Source organism: Catharus ustulatus, chromosome 1, assembly GCF_009819885.2.
Source record: "Catharus ustulatus isolate bCatUst1 chromosome 1, bCatUst1.pri.v2, whole genome shotgun sequence".
NCBI classification, from domain to species: domain Eukaryota; kingdom Metazoa; phylum Chordata; class Aves; order Passeriformes; family Turdidae; genus Catharus; species Catharus ustulatus.
Genome location: NC_046221.1, coordinates 80,877,047 through 80,899,105, shown reverse-complemented (window position 1 = coordinate 80,899,105; position 22,059 = coordinate 80,877,047). Strand labels below are relative to the sequence as shown.

At 37.2% G+C, this 22,059-nt stretch overlaps 1 protein-coding gene across 5 annotated transcripts in view; it reads right to left on the bottom strand.

Moving 5' to 3' along the window:
• Positions 1-12,321, bottom strand: part of CDH18 (cadherin 18) — a 523,214-nt gene extending 510,893 nt beyond the window's left edge. For all 5 annotated transcript variants that reach the window (XM_033079688.1, XM_033079757.1, XM_033079763.2 and 2 more), the window contains exon 1: positions 11,936-12,321. The gene's annotated coding sequence lies outside the window, so the exon portion shown is untranslated. The remainder of the gene's footprint in view (positions 1-11,935) is intronic.
• Positions 12,322-22,059: the final 9,738 nt, after the last annotated feature.

Here is a 22,059-nt window from a genome sequence, read left to right as displayed (position 1 = left end):
TTATTCATTATCAGCCTTCCTGGATCCTTCTCCCTGAACCTGGAAATTTCAGAAAAGCTCTTTCTCCAGTACAGTCTAACCTTTTTTGTGATCATTATGATATATTGTGCTTGAGAGAAGGGGCAAAATTAATCTCTGAATGCGAGCTTATGCCATAAAGTCATGGTCATTTTATAAACTGCCCATCATTTTTCCACATATTTTAAAGAGACTGACAGCTTGAATTAAAAAAAAAAAAAAAAAAGATAAACAAAAAACCAAAGGCTTCTGAAAAAAGGTGCTGTGGGGATTGCCAGCAACAGGTCTGGCAGCAGTGAGAAATGACAGCTTGTTCAAGGGTTACTCTGGCCGCTGTCAATGGGATGGCAAGATTAAGTGAGACAAAGGCCAGAGACTCCCTCCATCTGCCAGCAGCTTGGCTGAATTAACTGAGCACATGAGTCCGTGAAACATGCGTCAGCTGCACATCTCTCTGAGGCTCTCTTGATGTCCTTTCATTTGGATTTGCACACTGAACAAATAGCACTCCAAGTCTGAAACATTCAGATTAGACAGGTTTCCATTATCCAGAAGCGTCCAAGATACAATACCAAGGATCCACAAGCCAAGGATCCACAACATGGTCTTATTTAGCAAATAGTATTGACACCTACAATTCATGCTACAGGTCTGGTCCTCTAGCACCCCTGCACTCATCACCTCCAGGGTCTGCCCCTTCCTAATCCCCTTTTCTCCTAAATCACTTCTTATCTGAAGTTAACTGTAGTGACTGGCATCACATCCACCACAAACTGGTTGCAGTTTCTCAGGCAAGTTTCCCTGAGATTTAACTCCCTGGTTCTGCAAAAACCTCACTCTTGGCCCCTCCAAGGCTGGCTTCCCCCTCAGCAAATGCAGCCAGGACCACCAAAATACATCTCTTACAGCAAGCCCAGCAGCAATCTGAGCCCCATTCCCACACTAGCAGCAATTTTCCAGAAGATTCTATAGGCATCCCCAGCCTTGACCTCTGGTCCCAGTCTCCAGTTCCAGCCCTGGCCCTGGCCCCCAGCCATGTCAGGATGTCACTCACCCCATGGAGAGCCCTGGTAGGGAGCATGGGAGAGGAGTCCATATTTTGCTCTCTGCTTCAGTAGAACGCTGGCCATCAGTTTGTGCATTGCTTCCAACACATTTAAGGGAAGTTGTTTTCACTCACTTGAAGCCACCCTTACAGCAGCTTTTTGTATCATTAAACCAATTATGTTATTGATGAACACATCTATCAGAGTCTAGTAGGTTAAAAAGAGATGCTTCTTGTTATTAAGCTGTATTCAAGCACAATCAGTTTCAACTACAGCCTCTCACTTCTCTGTAAGAAGAAAATGCTAGAGAAGCTGCTGGATTTTCTGTTTGTTTGGTGGACATTTATCAACAGGGGAACAGATTTTCTCAGCTAGAAGAAAACAGTTCATCGCCTAGTTTGCCCAGAAGGGTGATTATTGTAAATTATCTTATTGACTGATGGCTCTGCACAGCATCCTGTGCTTCAGTGGTCTGAGTAATCAACATGCTAAATGCAGGTGAGGGGGTCGTTCACAGCAAAATCTTACTGTTGGACAGGCCAGCCCTTTTATCCTGATGCACATTTTGTTTCCATTTCAGATTTCTCAGTGGATAAATTTTAATTTTTAGAGTCCTGGAGCTTTGCGACTTTTCAATTTTTAAACAGAATCATCTGAAATGTGGACATTGATATCTACAACTATATATATATATATATATATATATATATATATATATATATATATATATATATATGCACTTGTATGATTATTTGTAAATAAATTGTAGCTGTAATTACCATAGAGGTTATATCTTTGCATGTCAAATGTGATTCTTAGGCTAGAAAATGCATAAGAAAATAGGCAAAGTTTAAATTTAGGCACATAGAAAACTTAGTTGAATTTGATTAAGGTTTTTAGTCTCACAATACATTAAGGGGACTATTATATAGGTTATTCTAAATTTACCCTTGAATAATTCATTCTACAATTGGCAAAATCACCTATGTTCAAAAGAAATTTAAAACAAGTCTTCAGATTTTACTTTTAGTAATTTTGAATGTAAGTCACTACATTGAGAAATTAGTACTGCATGATACAAGTGGAGCACAGTTATCCCTAAATTATTTCATTATTAAAATTTAGACCTTGAATGTTTTGTTGGTGGATTTAAACCATACTTTGTAGTGTGAAATAAATCTTGCATCTCTGATGGCATAGATACAGTAAATATTATTTCAAATCCTGAAAATTTCATGCCATTGTAGAACACTTTCAACAGTGTTTTGGAGCTTCCTGAATTTTATGGATTATATCTACAGGAATTATATTTATACTTATTCTCTAAAAGCTTAATACCTCTAGGACAATTTTCTTTCAGAGAAGAGAATGGGATAAAAAGGGCAGAAATGTCCATTAATGTAAAAGTATAACATGTAGATTTGTCAGAAAATATAACAAGGATTAAAAGGTAGCATTATATTTCTTTCATCCTTGTCAAGATTAACAATCTTATGTGTATGGTTTGTGTTAAAGAAATTATTTATTTTTGGAGAAATAATTTTAAGATCAAACAACAAAAATTACGGCCTTTTTTACATCTGGTTTTCCATTTCCTAAACAAGGAACTTTATAGAGAGAATTTTTGCATTATGTGCTAAAACTGCGTACAAAATTGTTAAGAATATACATCTTTTTTATCTGATACTGTGAATAGTGCACAGTGTTAGGTACAAGGAACAGCACCGGTATTCATGATGATAAAAAGACATTGCAAACACCTCAGTGTGGTACAAAATCAGAAATATAAATAACTGCTGGCTTCAATACTTTAAAATATAATGAACTAAGAATAATTAAAAGTTATGGAAATTATCATGACAAAATATCATCTGACATATAGTATATTAACCAAAATTTATATGCCACTTCATGCCATAAAGTTTTGCTAGCTCAGAGGAATTAACCATCCTTTTCCTTGGAACATTGGAAACAAATTATATTTACGATCTGATTTCAAGAGAAGTAGACTGCCTGTGAGAATTAGGGACTTACTTAAGTAATTTAATCAATGATTCGAATATTCATGTTATTTTTTGGAGGATAGGAATGAAATTTCCAGCAAGTTCTGCATTTTATCTGGCATAGGAGTGGTAGATCTAATGATTGATTGAGATCTCTAAGGAAATTCTGTAGTGACTCAGTTGTACAAACATATGCATCTAAAATGAGAAATTTAAAAACATGTAAAACAATAGCTCTATATCTTATTTAGCTTCAAGATAGTACTCCATGACAACATTATTTGTTAAATGTGTTACAGTTTTGCTTACTGCTGGGTTTTTTTTTAATTTAAATTTTATATTTTAAGTAGAACATTATAGTCTTCCAGTTCATCAATTAGCTATAGACAGAAATATATATATATATATATATATATATATATATATATAACACAGTTAGGTTTTTAATTCCCTGAAGATTATACTTAAATGTACATAAGACTTCACATACTGTGTTTTCAGACATATATTATCATTACTGAGCGTAGAGCACATTGTTACGTTGAATTTTTATCTTTGACGCATATTGAGAAAGTGCAAAAGTGCAGCTAAATCCAGAGTGGTTCACACATAATCTACTATAAAGGCATGCAGCAGTGTGACCTAATTATACTTAATTTCATACCCAAGTCGATGATTTATTGAAGGGTGTGGAAATTAAACAAATTCATTAATAAAGTAAAGCTTTTTCAAAAGGCAGAACAGCATATTCTGCCCACATGGAATATTTATCTAATCAAAGTGTAGAGCACCTATCAATTTAGTGACTAGAGACTCATCAGCTAAAAAACCGATTGAAAAATACAAATCCACAAATACAACCAAACAACTCAACAGGGAAGGGAAGGGAAGGGAAGGGAAGGGAAGGGAAGGGAAGGGAAGGGAAGGGAAGGGAAGGGAAGGGAAGGGAAGGGAAGGGAAGGGAAGGGAAGGGAAGGGAAGGGAAGGGAAGGGAAGGGAAGGGAAGGGAAGGGAAGGGAAGGGAAGGGAAGGGAAGGGAAGGGAAGGGAAGGGAAGGGAAGGGAAGGGAAGGGAAGGGAACCATCAGAGAAAAGATGTTTGTTTAGATTGATATGTCATATAATTGGACAGGTTTTATGCATATGTTTCTCTCTGTGTAGTACAGTTTCATCTAATTCTTTAAAATTATTGAGAAGTTTGATATGTCCCAGGTATGTTGCATTTGCTGCAGTAGGGCAAGACATTGAAAAGGTGAGCTAGAGTGGGGAGGAGATTGCACCTCATGTTGGAGGCAAGTGTGTATAATTATTTTGTTGTTCCCCTGGAAAGAAACCCACTAAACTGTGCCACTTTAGAATAAGGTACAACTCCAGTTTGAACAATTTTCCCAAACAGTACAAAAATTGTGGCAAGATCTACTAATTGTATATCTGCATCATTTTACTGACATTGTCTTCCTGATCCCATGTATCTGAGAGTTAGTCAGGTCAAAGAGCTGTAAGCTTTTCTCCAAGGTCTTAGAGATGTTGTGGCAGTCAAAAAACATATGGATACAGAGCGCAAAAGAAACATTTTTCCCATAATGTTCTCCCTGATCTTCAGAATAATGTCCGTATGACACATCTTGATCATAACTTGGTCATGCAATTCAGGGACAATTCTCCAATTTTGATGGACACTGTAGAGCTTTCACACTTTGCTCCAGCTGTGCTGGTGATAAACCACCTCATAACAGCTGTAATCCTGGGCACTGATATTTGTTTTATTGGCATAAGGTAATTAAAACCCAACAAAAACAAAAAACCATATTAATATTATTTAACCTAGTTCAATAAAATGCACCAGTAGCAGGAATTTTCAGATGAGGGTTTTTTTTATTTACACTTGAAAGCTGCAAAATTAATTTCAGAACTGCCCTTACACATATCAGTACAGCTGTGATGCATAGAATTAGGAACTATTAATGCATCTTAGGAAGTAAGGAAGAGCAAAACACTACAATGTATTTTCAGTAGTTTTTAGAAGTTAGTGAAGTCTAGTACCCCTATGAAAAACAGACTTCTAGAACTGGAATTTATAGAATTTAAAGAAATATAACAATTTTACTTTCTGATATACATAATTTTCAAATGGTATAAAATATTTATACTGTCTTTGTTAAGTATTCTGGGCCACAAAGAGCTTCTACTTTCTGATCATTACCTAGTATTAAGAACGAAACTATAGTTTCACTCTGTACAACCAAAAAAATTATCATGATTTAGTAATTTTTGACAGTTCACTTTGTTTACCTTAACTGCTTACCCAAAAATGGATTTGACAGGGGTTTGGTATGGGATATTTTTGGTGGGTTATTTTTCAGTCTTGTTTTGGTTGGTTGGTTGGTTGGTTGGTTTTTCTGTTTAATATCTGATAGTTGGAGGAAGGAGCAAAACCTTCAGTCGTATATCCTAAATCAGTCACAAGAAGTTCTGATAGAAAAAAGGTGTATAAATACTCAAGGTGTTACCATAGCTTTGTCACTGCTGTAAGCACATTAATTCTCAGTGTTACAGATCTGCCAGAGAACAGTGAATTGCTTCTCATTATCAGCTGCTCTGCAGAACTTTGTTCACTCACTTTATACTCCACAGACCAGTATTAATAGTCACTGATCAGACCAGGATTTATCCATGTCTTTTTCCAGAGCCAAATGTAATCAGTGTTTTGCAAAGCAACAACACTTTTGGCTCACTTCTAAATATTTTTAAATTCAAGTAAACCCAAAAATGTAAAGAGCTTTTCTCAAAACTGTACTGTGTGCTTTACTGGTAGTTTGTTTCATGCTGCTCAGCAAAGCCTTTCTGTCATCACATCACAGCATTAAAGCAGATTATATGAACAAAGTGTTTTCAATATCAGGGAAAATAGTATTTTGTTAGTATCATGGCATCTTATGATCTGCATTTCTTGGTGACACCTGATTTGTAACTTGTACCCTCCAATGGCTCCACAATCAACAAACCCTTTTCTGTTATGGTACTCAAGGTACTTGGATTCTACATGGCTGTATTCCTAAAAACTGCAAATTTTCTTTAACAGGCGTATATACTTCAGTGAGGAATACACACTGTAAAGGATAAGCTTAAATACCGGGACATGAACACATATATGCATATATATAATAGAATCATAGCATAGAATGGCTTGTGTTGGAAGTGACCCTGAAGATCATCTAGTTCCAACACCCCTGCCATGGGCAGGAATGTCACCACCTATATATATATCTATATATGGGATTGTATATAAATTTGAGGAAGCTCTAGCTGCTGTTTCAATGCAGCTTCATTTGCTTTGTCATTTTTTCCCAGAAAAGAAAAAATTAAACAAAAGATTCTGCTTTTCATTGTGTTATGATATGCATTTTGGATTACATTGTTATTGCTTCTTTTTAAATATTTTGACAATACATATAATTGCTTTTACAAACTTCTCTATCTCTAAAATCTAGTCATTTGAATTATTCCCTTAATATATTATAGAAAACATGAAATAGGGATAAAAATAATTTCTTATTTGATTACATGTCTTAAGAACTGGTTTTTTTCTGTCTTTAGACATTCATCAGAGATTAATTATTTGTTCATGCTGAATAAAGTACCCCAGACTCTTGCAGTTGTCATTTGATGAAGTGACTTCCGTCAATTTCGAGTGACTTCTGTTTGCCATAATAATGCTTTACATTTACACAACACACAGTTTTCATTCAAAAGTATTTCAAAATGCTTTGCATAGTGTGTTTATATAAGGGATAAGTTAACCAACCAGTAAATTAGTTACCTCTGGAGTGAAGCTCTGCAGGAACTTTGTGCCAGAATCTTACATGGTTAAGCCTAAGATTTATCTACCGCATAAAATTTTATTGATTTCAAGGAACAAAAGTATACAATTAAATTAAACTGTGTTTTACATTGGAGAAAAAGAGTCTCACTGATATTGCACTTGAATCCAACCAAGAAGTGGTCTCTGCTCCTTGCTTCTTCTACGCACTTCCTGTCATTCTAGAAATTTAATTGATCTGATTTAAGCCTTAAATAAAGTCATATGACCATAGAATATCCTGAGTTGGAGGGGAACCAAAGGGATCAATAAAGTCCAACTCCTGGCTCTGCAAAGGACAACCTAAGAATCACACCATGTGCCTGAGAGCATTGTTGAAAAGCTTCTTGAGCTCTGTCAGATTGGTGCTGTGACCACTTCCCTGGGGAGCCTGTTCCAGTGCCCAAACACCCTCTGGGTGAAGAAACTTTTCCTAATATCCAACCTAAACCTCCCCTGAGAAGGCTTCATGTCATTCCCTCAGGTCCTGTCACTGGTCACCACAGAGAAAAGATCAGTACCTGTCCTGCCTCTTCCCTTCATGAGGATATTGAAGACCACAATAACTCCCCTCAGTCTCCTCTTCTCCAGGCTGAACAGATCAAGTGACCTCAGCTGCTCCTTGTATGCCCTCCCCACCCATTCACCTTTCACCATCTTTGTGGCCCTCCTTTGGATGCTCCCTAATGGCTTTATACCTTTTTTATACTGCGATACCCAAAACTGCACACAAGACTCCTGGTAAGACTGCCCTAATGCAGAATAAAGTGGAACAATCACCTCCTCTGACTGCCTGGCAATGCTGTGCCTGATGAATTACTAACAATAATGCTATCTCAGCTTTGATGACTGCTCACGTGTACATAATTACTTACTTGCAGTGCAAGCAAATCATAGTCAACTTTAGCCACCTTTTAGTAATGAATAAGCCCTCTTTTTCTAACAGAAGAATAATTTGTATGATGCTGAATGTGTAATGTCCTAATAATACATCTAATGAAGATCATGTCTGATTTTGAAGAATCAGTTATCTATCTCAGAAATAATACTTGATTTATTCAATATTTTTTTTAAAAATCATTATATTGTATGAACCCCTATCTACACAGAGCAATAAACAAAGAGTTTTGAGGTTCTTTTGAAATTTCTAGATGCTGTTTATTAGAATAAAGTTCTTCATTGATATGTCTTTTTTTTTTTTTTTTAAATTCCAAATTGGCTAGATTATATTTCTTCACTGTGAATTTCAAGCATCACAAAATATGTCAGTCCTTTCTATTTTCTTTTTTTTTTTTTAATCGAGTTGGAAGTATTGGAATCTCTCCAAGCTAAACAATATAAATAGCAAGTTGGTTCAAGATGGGTAAAAAAATTCACCAACTTGGGCTTTTTTTTCTTTCAAGGATGGCAGGAGTAAGAAAAATCTTCAAAATTGGAACAGAGGTATAATTATTTTGCTTGTCTTTCGACACTCGTGTTTCTCCTGGCCTCACCTCAGCATGATATTGCAATATTTGCAACTACTTTGCTGTGCTTTACAACAAGTTAAATTCATTCCCTTAGCCTGCATTATGCTTTTCTATAGTTCTTTCCAAGGTATCCCTCAAGTAATTGTACAAAGTTTACAACCATATCAAAAATAGTACAAACTTCACAACTGATTTCAGGTCCTGTGGTGCAATGAATTTACAAAAAATAAAGGGCAGAACAAAGATGTTTGAATTTGGCCCATGGTAACTTCAGTGTAATTGCTCATATGAGTAAATGTTTTCAGAATTGAAACTTTCTCATTTTGTGAAATAAAGTGTGATCCAAAAACCCTGGTCACATACTTAAAAAGCAAGCAAGTGTAAGGGAAGAGTATGTCACTTCTAGATATTGTAGGTTCTTTTCAGTCCAATATAACTGTATTCAGCAGAATTTTTTTTTAATTATTATTTTTTTAATGCTAGTTGCACCATTATTTACAATTATTGGAATAAATATACTTTAATTTCTTGGATATAAGTCATGCTTTATATTCAGGTTGTTAATGAAATTTAGTAAACTCAAGGATTACTTCCAAATTTTTGTTGACTGTGTTCCCTTCTCCTTTATGGGACATAAAGTAACTTCTAGACATAACCATTAATTGCGAATAAAAGTTTTCAATAATGTGCTATAAAAATAGCCAAAACAAACAGAACACTCTCCAAAAGACAAATGAAAAATAGAGAGATTGTTAGCTGCTCTGTATTATTATTTTGTTCTACACCCAAAATAAATTAACTCAAGAAGAAATTTTTTGGTAATAAGTCTAGGAACTAGAAGTATCTTTGTATCGCAACTTGCTATGTGATATCATAGGAGGAAAGAGCCCCCTAATGGCTTCAAGTTAGCTAGGAAAATAAAAATAAATTTCACATTCTGTGACTTCAAGTTGGAAAGGAATGCAACATTAATTTCAAAAAGGTCAAATTAGTCCTTTGAAGAGAAGATGACATGAATGAATCTGTTGAAAGTGTTGTAAAAAGTCCAGATTAACACTAACCACATCAAAGACCTGAAAGAAAATGCACAGTTTGTAATATGTAAACTCTTAACTCTTTCTCATTTGTGGTTTTTTTAATGTGTTTTTTCCTGTATCTGACAAAATAAGATGCTTACAATATTTAATGTGGAAATGAATAACATATGAGTAGACAAACATGAATGTAAGCTTAACTAATTGTTTGGGTTTCTGTTTGTCTTTTGCACTTAAAAAAAAAAAAATAAAATTAGGGTACAAATGAAATATTGCCTTGCAAAAAAAGCACTTTTCAGTGTTATTTGGAGTTTCATGGCTTAGATGTAACATAGCTAGTAACAGACACTAATCTGGAGGGAAAAATATTGCTATCTTTGAAATCACAGAATTGCCACGATTTTTTTTTTTTTCCTAATCAGAAAATTTTAACGTATATTTAAAGAACACAGGTATAGTGAACAAGATTTTCAGAGAGAAAAAAAAGACATTAATAAGAGTTATAGAAGAGCTTTTGAGCATACATAAAGGACTATTTTTGCTAGTCAAACTGTACAGGAAATATACTGAGGCAGGCCTTAAACTTTGTAAGAATACAAAGTGAATTAGACATTCAATTATCTCCTTATAAGATACTGCTTATGCTTGGTAAATCTAGCTCTTACCCATGTCTTTGTCTTAGCATTAAAACTTTCAGTCAGGTAATTTAAATATAAAGGGTTTCTTTCCATCATTTATGGTCAGATTCTGCACTCTGACTCCATAGTCAATGTATGCAGTACTCACCTTTGGCAGTATTTTATGAAGTAAAATACCACTGAATAAAGATATGGTGGCAAAATGTGCCCCCAAGAGAATTTCTGGCTACCTGGAAAGAGTTTCAGAAGGAAATATCAAAATTTCTGACATTTGTATATATAAGAAATAAGATAAACACTATTCACACAGAAGATACAAGGTATTAAAATAGCACAGATGCTATAGTTTAAGTAAGCCTTTACTTTGGGGTCATCGGTTTAGTTCCTGTTTTGCCAGTGTTTATTAATATGATACATTATAGAAGACAAAGATTTCTCTTAAGCATCGCATATTTTATTCTTGTGGTCACTTAGATACTCCCTTCAATCTATTGTTAGTTTGTAAAAAAATCTCTATATACCCAAGGTCCGCAATTTTTATATGTCTTCTAAAAAATTATAAATAATAATTTTGATGACTCCTTTTGGGGTTTTGAGAAGTCATTAATTTTTAAAGTATGGTGTTTTGTGGAAATTTATTTAAAATTTCTTGTCAAGGAAGAGAAGAATGTGTTTTTCTGGAGTTGTGATTCTTTAGTCATTAGATAAACTGCATTACATGTAGGTCCACCTCCTAGCAGCAATACCTTGCTATAGGCAGTTTATTAACTGGCCAAAGCATTGTAACACTGTACTTGGCTGGGTCAAAGTCTATTTAAATGCTTATATTAATAGATTGATGTCTCTACTTCACACAGAGGGAAAAATCACAGTATCTGGCATATGAAAAACTCTGCAGTTTGGAGCCAGGAGCAGAGCGCACAAACTGATGAGGAAGGTGGTGCATGTTGTCACAGCTGAAAGGAATGTGCTGCTAATGAAGGAGCTGTCTTAGCGTTATGCTCCCATGGCCTCTAAACCCCCAGTCAATCAACTTCCTGATTTACTTCAAATCCAAAAGCTGGGCTATTTCAGATATAGTCTATCACCTTCAAAATCACAGCAATCTATCATAACCTATCACCTATGACAGCAAAACCACTTAAAACGCAGCTGAAGGATACATAGAAACTTTCTGTAGAGCTCTGCAGTTAGGAGACAGTAGAGTCAATGTCATATCAAAACAGACAATCAGTCCATGGGATGGCTGTTTCCAACATACAGCACAGTGTAGCAGAACATCCTAGGTTTAATCTTTCAAGTCATAAGCCTTGATCTTTGCTTTGCAGGCAGAATGCTAGAAATAACTGCTATATCTATAAAAAATGGCAGTCTAATGATAAATTATTTAAGCCTGACCATATTTGCTCAGCAGTGGCAAGCTTGCAGTCGAAAGACAGATACTATTTCAAATTAGTGACAAGCACTGCGAAATCCTTCAGGTAAATACTCTGTCTGATTTCACAACATGTACACTAATGGATTATTAATATGGGAGAGCTTGTGTGCCGTTATTACTCCAGACTGTTTAGCATGTGTGGGACAAGTTACATTAAAACATCATCCAAGTAGTTAGAAATAATCTTTTCTGTTTGTTTCATTCCATTCACCTAAAGGGTTAAGCATGATAAACGCAATGCACAAACCATGTCCTGTTAATTGTCTGTAGGTGTGCATAATAATTGATACATATAATCTGTGACCGAAAGAAATACAAGTGCAAAAAATGCATTCTGAGAATAAATGCCAGAGCTTGTATTTAACATGCAAGATCCAAAAAGATTAATTCCTTTTTTAGCTGCTCAGAAAAACAAATGATAATTTCCTTACCTGGAAAATCAAACTCTGTATATCATCAATAATATGTGAGGTAAGGGGAGAATGAATTTTTGTCTTCCGTAATACGCCTTTCTTCGGAGAAGCAGAACATGAGAGATGTAATTGTAAGTGAAACGAACTATTCCAAGATCCAGTCTGTCATTAGTTGCACTGGCTTAGAGCTGGTATCCTCTTGCAAATGAAAAAAGGGTAGCTCAGCAAGTTCTCCACTAAAGGAGCTCAATATCAGTGTTATCAGGCACCAGCTGTCACACACTGATGCTAGAGTGGGTACAGTCTCCCTCTATTGCGCGCTTTCTCTCGCTTGCTCTCCCTCTCTCTCACCCTGACGTTCACTCAGCTCTGAATCTGAGCTCCTGCTGCTGCTGTATAATCAATCTAGCCTGTCTCAATCTAATAGGCCTCTCTTTAACCAGCCAATCAATAGCACAGATTCCACTGCTGCTCCCCAGGGTCTTTACCAGGGGTGGTGCAAACAATAAGTGTTTGGCCAGCAGTTTAACAAATATTTTTTTCATTATTTTTATCTCTGTTAAAGAAAAATTGTTTAGGAGAGCCCAGGTTCAAAGCTGTCTTTTGCTGTGTTTTTTGTGATAGTTATATAAACACGCACATTTCACTGCAGTAGCCTTCTGTAAAATTTTTACCCACTTAACATTTTTTGGAATGCATATTAAAAAAAAAAAGAAAATAAACACACACACACTCCCCCCATGGCCCAGTCTGGAAATGAACCCACATGCCAAGCCTCAGGCTTTGTGATCTGAAAAATCCAGTAGTGTGTTTTGTAACTGGAATTGTTTATGGCAATTGTGGAAATTTAACATAAACCAAGAATCAGAAGAATTGGGCTTCAGAGGCTGTGTTCCTAACCCACTGTCAGCTTGAACTAACTTCTTTCCTACGCTATCTTTCACCTTGTGTGTCTTCTGGGAGTTTATGTGGGGTTTTTTTCTTTGTTTGTTTGGGGTTTTTGTTTATTTCTTTACTTGCTTGGAGGTTTGTTACTGTTTGGGGTCTTTTTTAAAGAATTTGTATGGAAACATCACAGATTCAGATATAAGAGGTAAAGATACAATATCTATTCAGCAGATTCACATGGAACAGCTAGAATAGTGGTCAGATTTAAATGATAGCAGCAAATATCTGCAGTATGCTGCAAGCACGCCTTATCTTACTCTGCACTTCACTCCTCACATATGTAATAAATAGACTGTCCTTTTATAGGTAAAAAAATTCAGGAAGCATATTATACAGTGTAAGTATTTTTACTGCAACAGATTGGCACTCTTCTTCCATTTTTTTTTTAATTGAATTTTATTTTATAATTCAGGGACACTAAATCCTAAGGACCTTGATTCAAGGCCTGTTCATTCTGGTTGCAGGTGAAAATTATGAACCAAATCTCATGCTCAAGCAAACTGTGGGAAAGTACTGACCATCCTCCTAAATCCAGAAGGTAGGTTGCATCAGTCACAGGTGTTTCTACATGGCACGATATTGACACTATTGTATTTCTGTTCTTAATTCAAAACACCAACTAACTAAAAAAAATATCATTAATTCAATGCATTCAGTGGTTTTCTAGAGAACATACTGCCCTATCTTTGCACATATATGATTCTTGCAGAGATTCATCTGAATCCAGAAACAAAATGATGGCTTTGATTTTCTACCTCTTCAGTGTTTGTATGATCTATCAGCCTAAGGAGCTCTCAATAGTTTTATTGCATTGACACCTTGTGACTGAGGTCCTGTCCTGAGAACAAAAAGTTGCAATCTAGTTGTTTCTTCCATGGCTAAAATTGCCTCCTTAGAGAGTTAGCATAGGTCAAACCTTTTACCAAATATGAGCACTGTAATCTAACATTGGAGTCTGGTATAAGCATAAACAAGTAAATGTACTGATAATTAAATAAGATTTTCTTGTGACAACCTGGTTGATAGAGATTTCTACTTGACTCATGAGATCTTTTGTTTAAGCTCTAAGGAGTGGTTAAAAAGGGTTGCTCCTTTCCAGTCGCTTTATCAAAAAAATCTCCCACTAAACACATTTACAGACTCATATCAGATAGTTTGTGCCTTATATAACCTACCTAGAAGACTTTCCAGACCTCTCGGATAAACAAAACCTGATGCTACTAAGTCATCAAGTTTATGTGTCTTGAATTACTATCCTGAAAATCCTAGTCAAAGACTGAAGGGTGAAAACAGGAAGAAGAAAGAGAACAGCTATTGAACTGGACTTTGCAATACAAGAAGGAAATATATGGTGTTCATAAACAATAAAATGTACCTCTAAGCCCATTCAGAAAAACAGAACTATCAGGAAAAATTTCTGTGTACTCTGAGTGTTTACACAATAGTATGTGTAAGGTCATGTGATGGCAGAAAATAACATATTTATGCACTCGAATCTCTTTTAATGCAAATACAAAAAAAGAAAAAGGAAACAGCCAATAAAGTAATATTATTCACGGCAAGTTCAACTCATCATTCTTCATGTGAAATATCACAGTATCAACTAACAATCTCTGATTTCCCAGATGCATATGGAATACCTCATTAATTGCAGCCCACAAAACACATTTAACAGATGTCTCGAGTGTTTTGAGTGCCCTGGATCAGCTAAGTGATTCTCATGGATAGAGAAAAAGAATAACATGAGAAAATAAAAGTGCAGATCAATAGAATTACAGTCAAACAATTGTACGAATGTAGATGAGGTGGTGGAAGCTGGAGAGTCCATACAGGCCTGAAGGATGGAAAAGGGACAATTAGGGTATTCTACCCTTGAGGGGACGGTGGCAGCAGGGATGTGTAGGACAGTGCAAAGTTTTTCATGTGTCTCAGAGAAAAAGGCTCAATAACACATGGTGTAATGAAATAGCTGTTTAAATAGGAGATTATTAAGAGGACTATAGGCAGAGAGTACACTTTGCATCCCTTGTATGCTGACAACCAGGATGTTGTACAATTTCACACAGCACAGACAAGGGTAGACTTTTCTACAGCAGCCTGTGCAGAGCCCATCCATGGAGAGGTCCTTTTCTCCTTCCCATGCTGTTGTACCCTTTATTTTTCATAACAAAGAGAACCACATACCATGTCCTGACATTTTGTAATGTTGTCTCTGTCATGACACATACCAGCACAGCACAGCACATCACAGCACAGACTGATGGGGGCCATGCCAACAGGGGACATTCCCTTAAAGCAGCTGTTCCCACTAATATTTGGGCCGCTCAAGCCCGTAACCTGGGGCCCAACAGACCAGGTATGGATTACCCAGAGCCACTGTGTAGAATACAGTGTTATCCATAGATGGGAGGAGCACTGTTGTATATATCAGAGTAGGAGCTCACTTTCCAAGTACTGGTCTGGTATTTTTCTTCCTGACTGCTTTCTGTATCTAATTTAATCTACTGCATACCAAAGTAGTTATATGTGAGGTACTATGGCAAAATTCTGCATTGTACCGTTTGATATTTTAGTGTCTGGTTTTTGTTTTCAGACAAAGGCAGAATTGTCAGGGTCCCATTTTTAGAGGGTAACTGTGAATCTCAGTAACTGGACTTTTACATAAACGCTAAATTAACAATTTAAAAACTATTTACTGAAATATTAATTGTATTTTAAGAATCCCAATGTTATCACAGAGTTGTCTAAAGGTAGCTTTAGATTCTACATACTGTCTGTGGAACTTTCATTTGTATTGAATGTGCGTGGGAAAATTTCTTTGGCCTTCATGCCTGTAGTGAAGTATGATAAATTGTTTCAAGAATGCATTGATATAACATATCACAGCATAATGATTTAGAGCTACAATTATTTATTTTCAGTGGATAAACTAAATGGTTGTTATGTAGTTAAATATATGTTTAATATGGAAGGAATTACTGTTGACATCAGTGTTTAGACTTGAAATACTGAGCTTAACAATGTCAAAGTAGCCTAGAAAAAAAGGCATACTTAAACTCTGTAAAGAAGCTTTGGGCATCAATCTGATTTTTATTTTATTTTGCTTGTTTTGGGGAAAATTAAGAAGAAATCATGGCATAAAACACTTCTGTTTGCTAGCATCATATTTTTATATGTTATCAAGTGTAATTCTGTATGAAAAATTGGTTTTTTGCTATTTCAGGTATAATTCACAGAGAGGAAATATATGTGGTTCCTACATCATGATTCCAAAAATAATCAAAGTATTTCTTCTGTATCCAATGATCAAAGGAAAGACGGAATATGGAATATGCAGCTCCATGAGACTACACCTTGTGAACATCTAATAATGAATAACAGATTTGCCTATTCATAGAGGTGCCTTTAATAGATTCCCTCAAAGAAAATAGAAACATTTTACACTTTTCCCAAGAAAAGAATTAATTAAATGGGCTTTCTACATTAGATCTAAACACCAATTCTATTAATTTTATTACTACTGAGTGCATCATTCAGGTTTCAAGTTCTGGAAAATCTTAACACATTCTTAAAATGCTCAGGCTGCTCACAGGCTTGAAATCAAGCATTGCATGGTCAACTGTTCAATGCAGAAACCTAAAATATTATTTATTTTTACTGATGCTTAAGAAAAGTATTTTTTTAACAGATGGGGAAAAACTATGTCTAAAACTTGTTTTAAATTATTGAATGTAAATACAAGAATACTGAGGATAGATTTTGTCAATTTCATTTCATATTTCTTAGAAAAATTCCCTTTCAGAGCTGAAAGAGCATTTTTAGGAAAGAAGTCAATATACAAGCTCTGAGAGATAAATAAGATAATGATATTTAATTTCTTGTGTTCTGTATAGTATTTGCCATTATTCCTCAGTGGTGCTAAGCAATAGGACAAGAGACAATGGACAGAAACTCATGAACAGGAAGTTGCACCTGAACAGGAGGAAAAACTTCTTTATTGTGAGGGTGATGGAGCACTGGAACAGATTGTCCAGAGAGGTTGTAGAGTCTCTCTAAGTGGAGATATTCAAGAACTCTCTGGACACAATCCTGTGCCACATGCTCTAGTATGACCCTGCCTGAGCAAGGAGGTCAGATCAGATGACCTGCTGTGGTCCCTTTCTCCATAGAATAGGAAACTATGTTATAATTGAATTATATTCTTTTTTCTATTTCAAGATATAGAAGACAGTATTTAAAATTTGAAGATAATCAGTTTATGTAAACATGCTGGAGAATAAGAGATGATAAATATCCATCTATTAAAGATTTTGACTTTAGCCATGAAAGCTATGTATACAAACATGATATAATGCAATATATGTCCATAAATCACAGTATACCTTATTTTCTACCTGAATGCTTTAGTGAACTTCAGGGTGAACATTGCTATAAAAGTGCAAATCAATTTAAATGAAATTATTTATTGTCATCACTGTTAGTATTTATAATATCATTGTTTTATTGGTCAGACAAATAATTCACTAGGAAATGATACAAAACTAAATATGTAACATTTCTAGGACTGCATTGGTCTTCTATGTGCAAATCCACTCCAAATTTATAAGCATTTCTCTGGGAATTTACCAGATCTACAGTAGTTTCACGAATACAAGCCGCACGGATTATAAGCCGCCCCCCCGGTGCCTCGACAATGTTGCTGTCTTTGTCAATAGATAAGCCGCACCCCGAATATTAGCCGCACTTTCGTTCGTCGCGAGAATCCGTGCGCAGCTTTCACAAATTGGCCAATTAGTAACAGGATCGCGGCATAGCGGGCTTTACTGGCTCGGGGCGGGGCCAGGAAGGCTCGGCCCGCTCATGGTTGCCGACGGGGCCGGGTGGCCCAGCTCAGCGCCACGGCTCGGCGGGGCTGGCCAGCTGGTGCTGCCGCCGCCGCCGGGCTCGCTGGCCCCCCTCTCCCGTCAGCACCGCCCCGCTGCCGCGTTCGCTCGCCCGGCTGGCAGGGCTGCCGCCGCCGGGCTCGCCGCCCGCCCCGCTGCCGCTTTCGCTCGCCCTGCGCCGCGCCTCGCGAGCGCCGCGCCTCGCGAGCGCCGCGCCCGCCCCGCGGCGCCGGCGCTTCGCGAGTGGCGGCGGCGCTTCGCTCGCGGCGGCGGCGCTTCCGCGAGCGGCGGCGCTTCGCTCGCGGCGGCGGCGCTTCCGCGAGCGGCGGCGGCGCTTCGCTCGCAGCGGTGGCGCTTCGCGAGCGGCGGCGGCGCTTCGCGAGCGCCGCTTTCGCTCGCCCCGCCGGCAGGGCTGCCGCCGCCGCCACCAGGCTCGCCGGCCGCCCCCTCCCGTCTGCACCGCCGCCGCGTTTCCTCGCCCTGGCCGGCACTGCAGGCCCCCGCACCGCCGGGCTCCCCCACGCTGCTGGCCCCGATTATGCTGGGCTTCCCCCGCTGCCAGGCAGCCCCACCCGCCGGCCTTCCTGCTTCTGCCATGCTCCCCTGCACTGCTAGCCCCGGTTCTCCCGGGCTCCCCCGCCATGCTGGCTCAGGCTCTGCCGCCCTCCCTGCCCCGCCCTGCTGGCTCAGGCTCTGCCGCCCGCCCCCACACTGCTGGCCCCGCCTCTGCCAGGCTTTCCCACCTCTGCCGGGGCCGGCCGGGCTCCAGCTTGGCTTGGGGCTGCCGCGGGCTCTCACTTCCGTGTTGGCAGCTTTTAGAATTTTGTTAATAGATTAGCCGCCCCGGAATATTAGCCGCACTTCCGGGTTTCCACCAAAATTTTGGTCAAATTGGTGCGGCTTGTATTCGTGAAATTACTGTATTTTAAATTGATATCTCTCTATGATCAATTTAAGACAATAGGAATTGGTATTTTTCATAGAATTCTGAACCTTCAATGGGCCACACTGGTGTTGGTGAATTAAATGAGCTGTGCTATTCTCAAAGCAAGAAATGAAAATGCTCATAACCAAACACCTGGGCATTTGTCTTCCTCTCCAAACACCGAAATATTTTTCTTCCTCTGAACATCATGGCCAAATCTAATCCACTTCTTGTAATGTTTATAATAATTTCTGAATGTTGTGTAAGGATTGTTTGGTAGAGTTAGCCTAGGTCAACACTTTCTTAGACTTTCTAGACATTTAAAAATACAGGCAATTATTGAATACACCAGTGTAAAAATTCCTGAGTCCCGGCACAACAGAATTAAATATATGTGAGTTTTTCAGTAAAACACATAAAAACTAATAACTGTATTTAAAAATAAAAGGATCTTCATGAAAATTCACTGTTGCTGTAGGGTCTGTAGCTTCGGAAATTAAATATTTGCGTGGAGATCAAATTCTCATTGGAAATAGTTTCTGTTCCCTAAAACACTGATTATAGTGAAGTCTGAAAGAGATTTATATACAGAGAGAGTACCTATGTACATAACTAAGATACATCTCATCCACTGGTATGACCTTCAGCCACTGACTGAAGTTCCCAGCATAACTAATTTCTGTTTGGCACTTTTTTTCAAGTTCAGAATGTTGTTAAAGGGCAAGAATTATATGCTCTCTCTTCCTGTCAATCTTTGCCCCATCTCTTGTTATCCCATGCGTATATTTTGGACCCTCCTAGGTGTCTACTTCTCTAAGCTCTCTTGAGCTATCTTACATCATCCTAGCAAAATGTTAGGTCAAAAATGCCTAAGTCTAAACAAAATAACTGTTTGAGGCTACTGTGCCTGTAAAAATAAGGTTGCCCTATAAAAAGATAAGTCAAAGAAATTATTGAATTCTCAGTAGTTAACCTAGTTAAAATAAATCTGAGGTTCCAAGTCACACAAACCTCAGTTCTGAGGAGCAGAAGTTTGATATAAAGTCAGAGACCTGCCTCTAGCAATAGCCACAGTATATGATGGGACTGCCAATAACAAAATTTATCTCACAACCCATATTCTGTAGTTTTATTGTTCTTGATTCTGAAGTCCTGAAATATATAGGTAAATTAAATGTGCTGTTATTGTATTCAACACCAGCTCCCCAATGCAAGAGACACACAGTGGAAGACCTTTTTCCAACACAAGGCATAGTGCAGCAACCTCAGAAAACTAAACTTCTGGAAGGGAGTAAAGTGCATTTTCATTAAGGGTCAAAAGATGGAGGATCTTTCAGAGACATTATGCTGAGCAACATTGTCCTGCAAGGACCAAACTGGGTACAACTTTGAAAGGAGAAATGCAATAGCACAAATGTTAAATTTGCTGGGAAAGTTTCTTTTCCTGCAGTAGCATTCACTACTGGACTGTGTCCTACATCATCTTGAGCCATTGTTGATGTTTGCCAGCACATACTCAATTCTCCTCTATTATGGGATTTGTTGTCCAAGAAAGATTTTTTATTTTGATTAAATTCCTGTTATTTGGAGCTTGATAAGAACTATTGATTTGTTTTGAGTAGTGTATTATGTACATTTTCATACCTTTTCATAACAAATTCTTAATAACAATGTATTTGTAGACTACATGACTGCCAGTGCTCAATTTGTTCCGTTTTTAAAATATGTATCAGGGTTTCTTCTGGGTAGTGAATGAAGATTTAATTTCAGAAGAAAATCCATATGGAGGAAAATGTTGCTTTAAAAATCTTTATTTTTTATTATTTTTAGTGGCACTGCAGTAATGGTAGTCGAGAAGCTATGCACAGTACAATGTTTGCTTACAATATGCAGTACAGTCTAAATGATGATTTTAAGTTGAAAATGTGCTTACTGCACAATGAGGAGCAAAATGTAACTAGTGTTATAGTGTAAATAATATCCCTCCCTATGCTTCTGTGAAATATTTACTGCAATTTGTGATTGAATTAGGCCTGCATAATTTTGCCTATGTGCATTGAAAAAACAGATACCCTATAAGTTTTTTTTTGTTGGGGTTTCAAATTCCAGCAAACAGGCCTATTGAAAAGATTTCACTTTAGTCTGTGAGATTCCTGTCATCCAATATTTAAACTCACAATACCCAAATATTTATCTACTGAACAATGGAGACAATAGAAAATTGTCCAGGCACAAAAGCAGGAGAAGATGATAAAACACAGCTAATACTCAGAACTGAGTTCTGTATTATGGGATCAATTTGAATAGGATATATGATTTTTCTGGTGTATTGGCAAAAAATCTTAGAGAATCTAAATAGAAACTATAAAGCAATGTAATCCTACAAAACAGATTTTATTTCTCTATCTTGCACAGAGAGAGCCAAGGGAAACATTACCCTGAATTGCTAATGGATGGCAGAGATACACTACTGTTGAAAACAGGGTTTAACATGTGAATGCCACACTTGTAGTGAAGCAAAAACATAATGTGTGCAGAGTCCCAGCATATTTCCTACTGCAGGAAATGATGGGTCCCGTGTAGCAGAGAAGGTGATAACCAAATGACACAGGTGAAACTCATCCTCAACCATGGTACATTGCAAATACTCACTGACTTCTTTATTTTTTGGGTCATATTCATAATCTTTATGATTTAACGCAGTTTAAGTTTTCCTTGGAAGTGCACTGGCAAAAACCCCCAAAACTGAAAACACATTAAAAACCACCACCAAAGCAAATCAAACAAACAGAAAAAGTCCCAAACAAATGTAATATGCCAGTCATCTTTTAAATAGAATCACTTGTAAAATAGAGTAGAAATTACCTGGAAAACAGGACAGATGATAATATATTTCAATATATTTTCAAATAATTATTTTAAATTTGCTTAATACTGAGAAACTTTGAAATGTAAGGTTGCAAATACATCTGAACCACATCCAGTGACTGCTATCATTGAACCTGAAGTACAATTGAGTAGTGAGAATAAGGTTAACAGGATTTTGATTAGTAGACTAATTTTCAATCTTAATTAGTCATCATCTATATTTATTTGTCAAAAATACATGTTTTACATAATCCAGAATATCCAGCAAAAGATTAAAAACTGCCCATCAAGAAAACTGAAGTTTGGTAGAGTTTCTGGGTTGCCTAGGAGTATCTCCAGGATCTAAACCCTACTCAGTTATGATGGATTTATATTTTTACGTAAGCAGAGACAAAAATGCTTGTGCAGTGAAGGGCAGACTAATACTTAACCCAGATGAATAATAAGGAATAAATAAAAAAGTAAGAGAAATATAAAATATATTAACTTCTCTATTTCTTCCTTGAGACAAAGAAAAT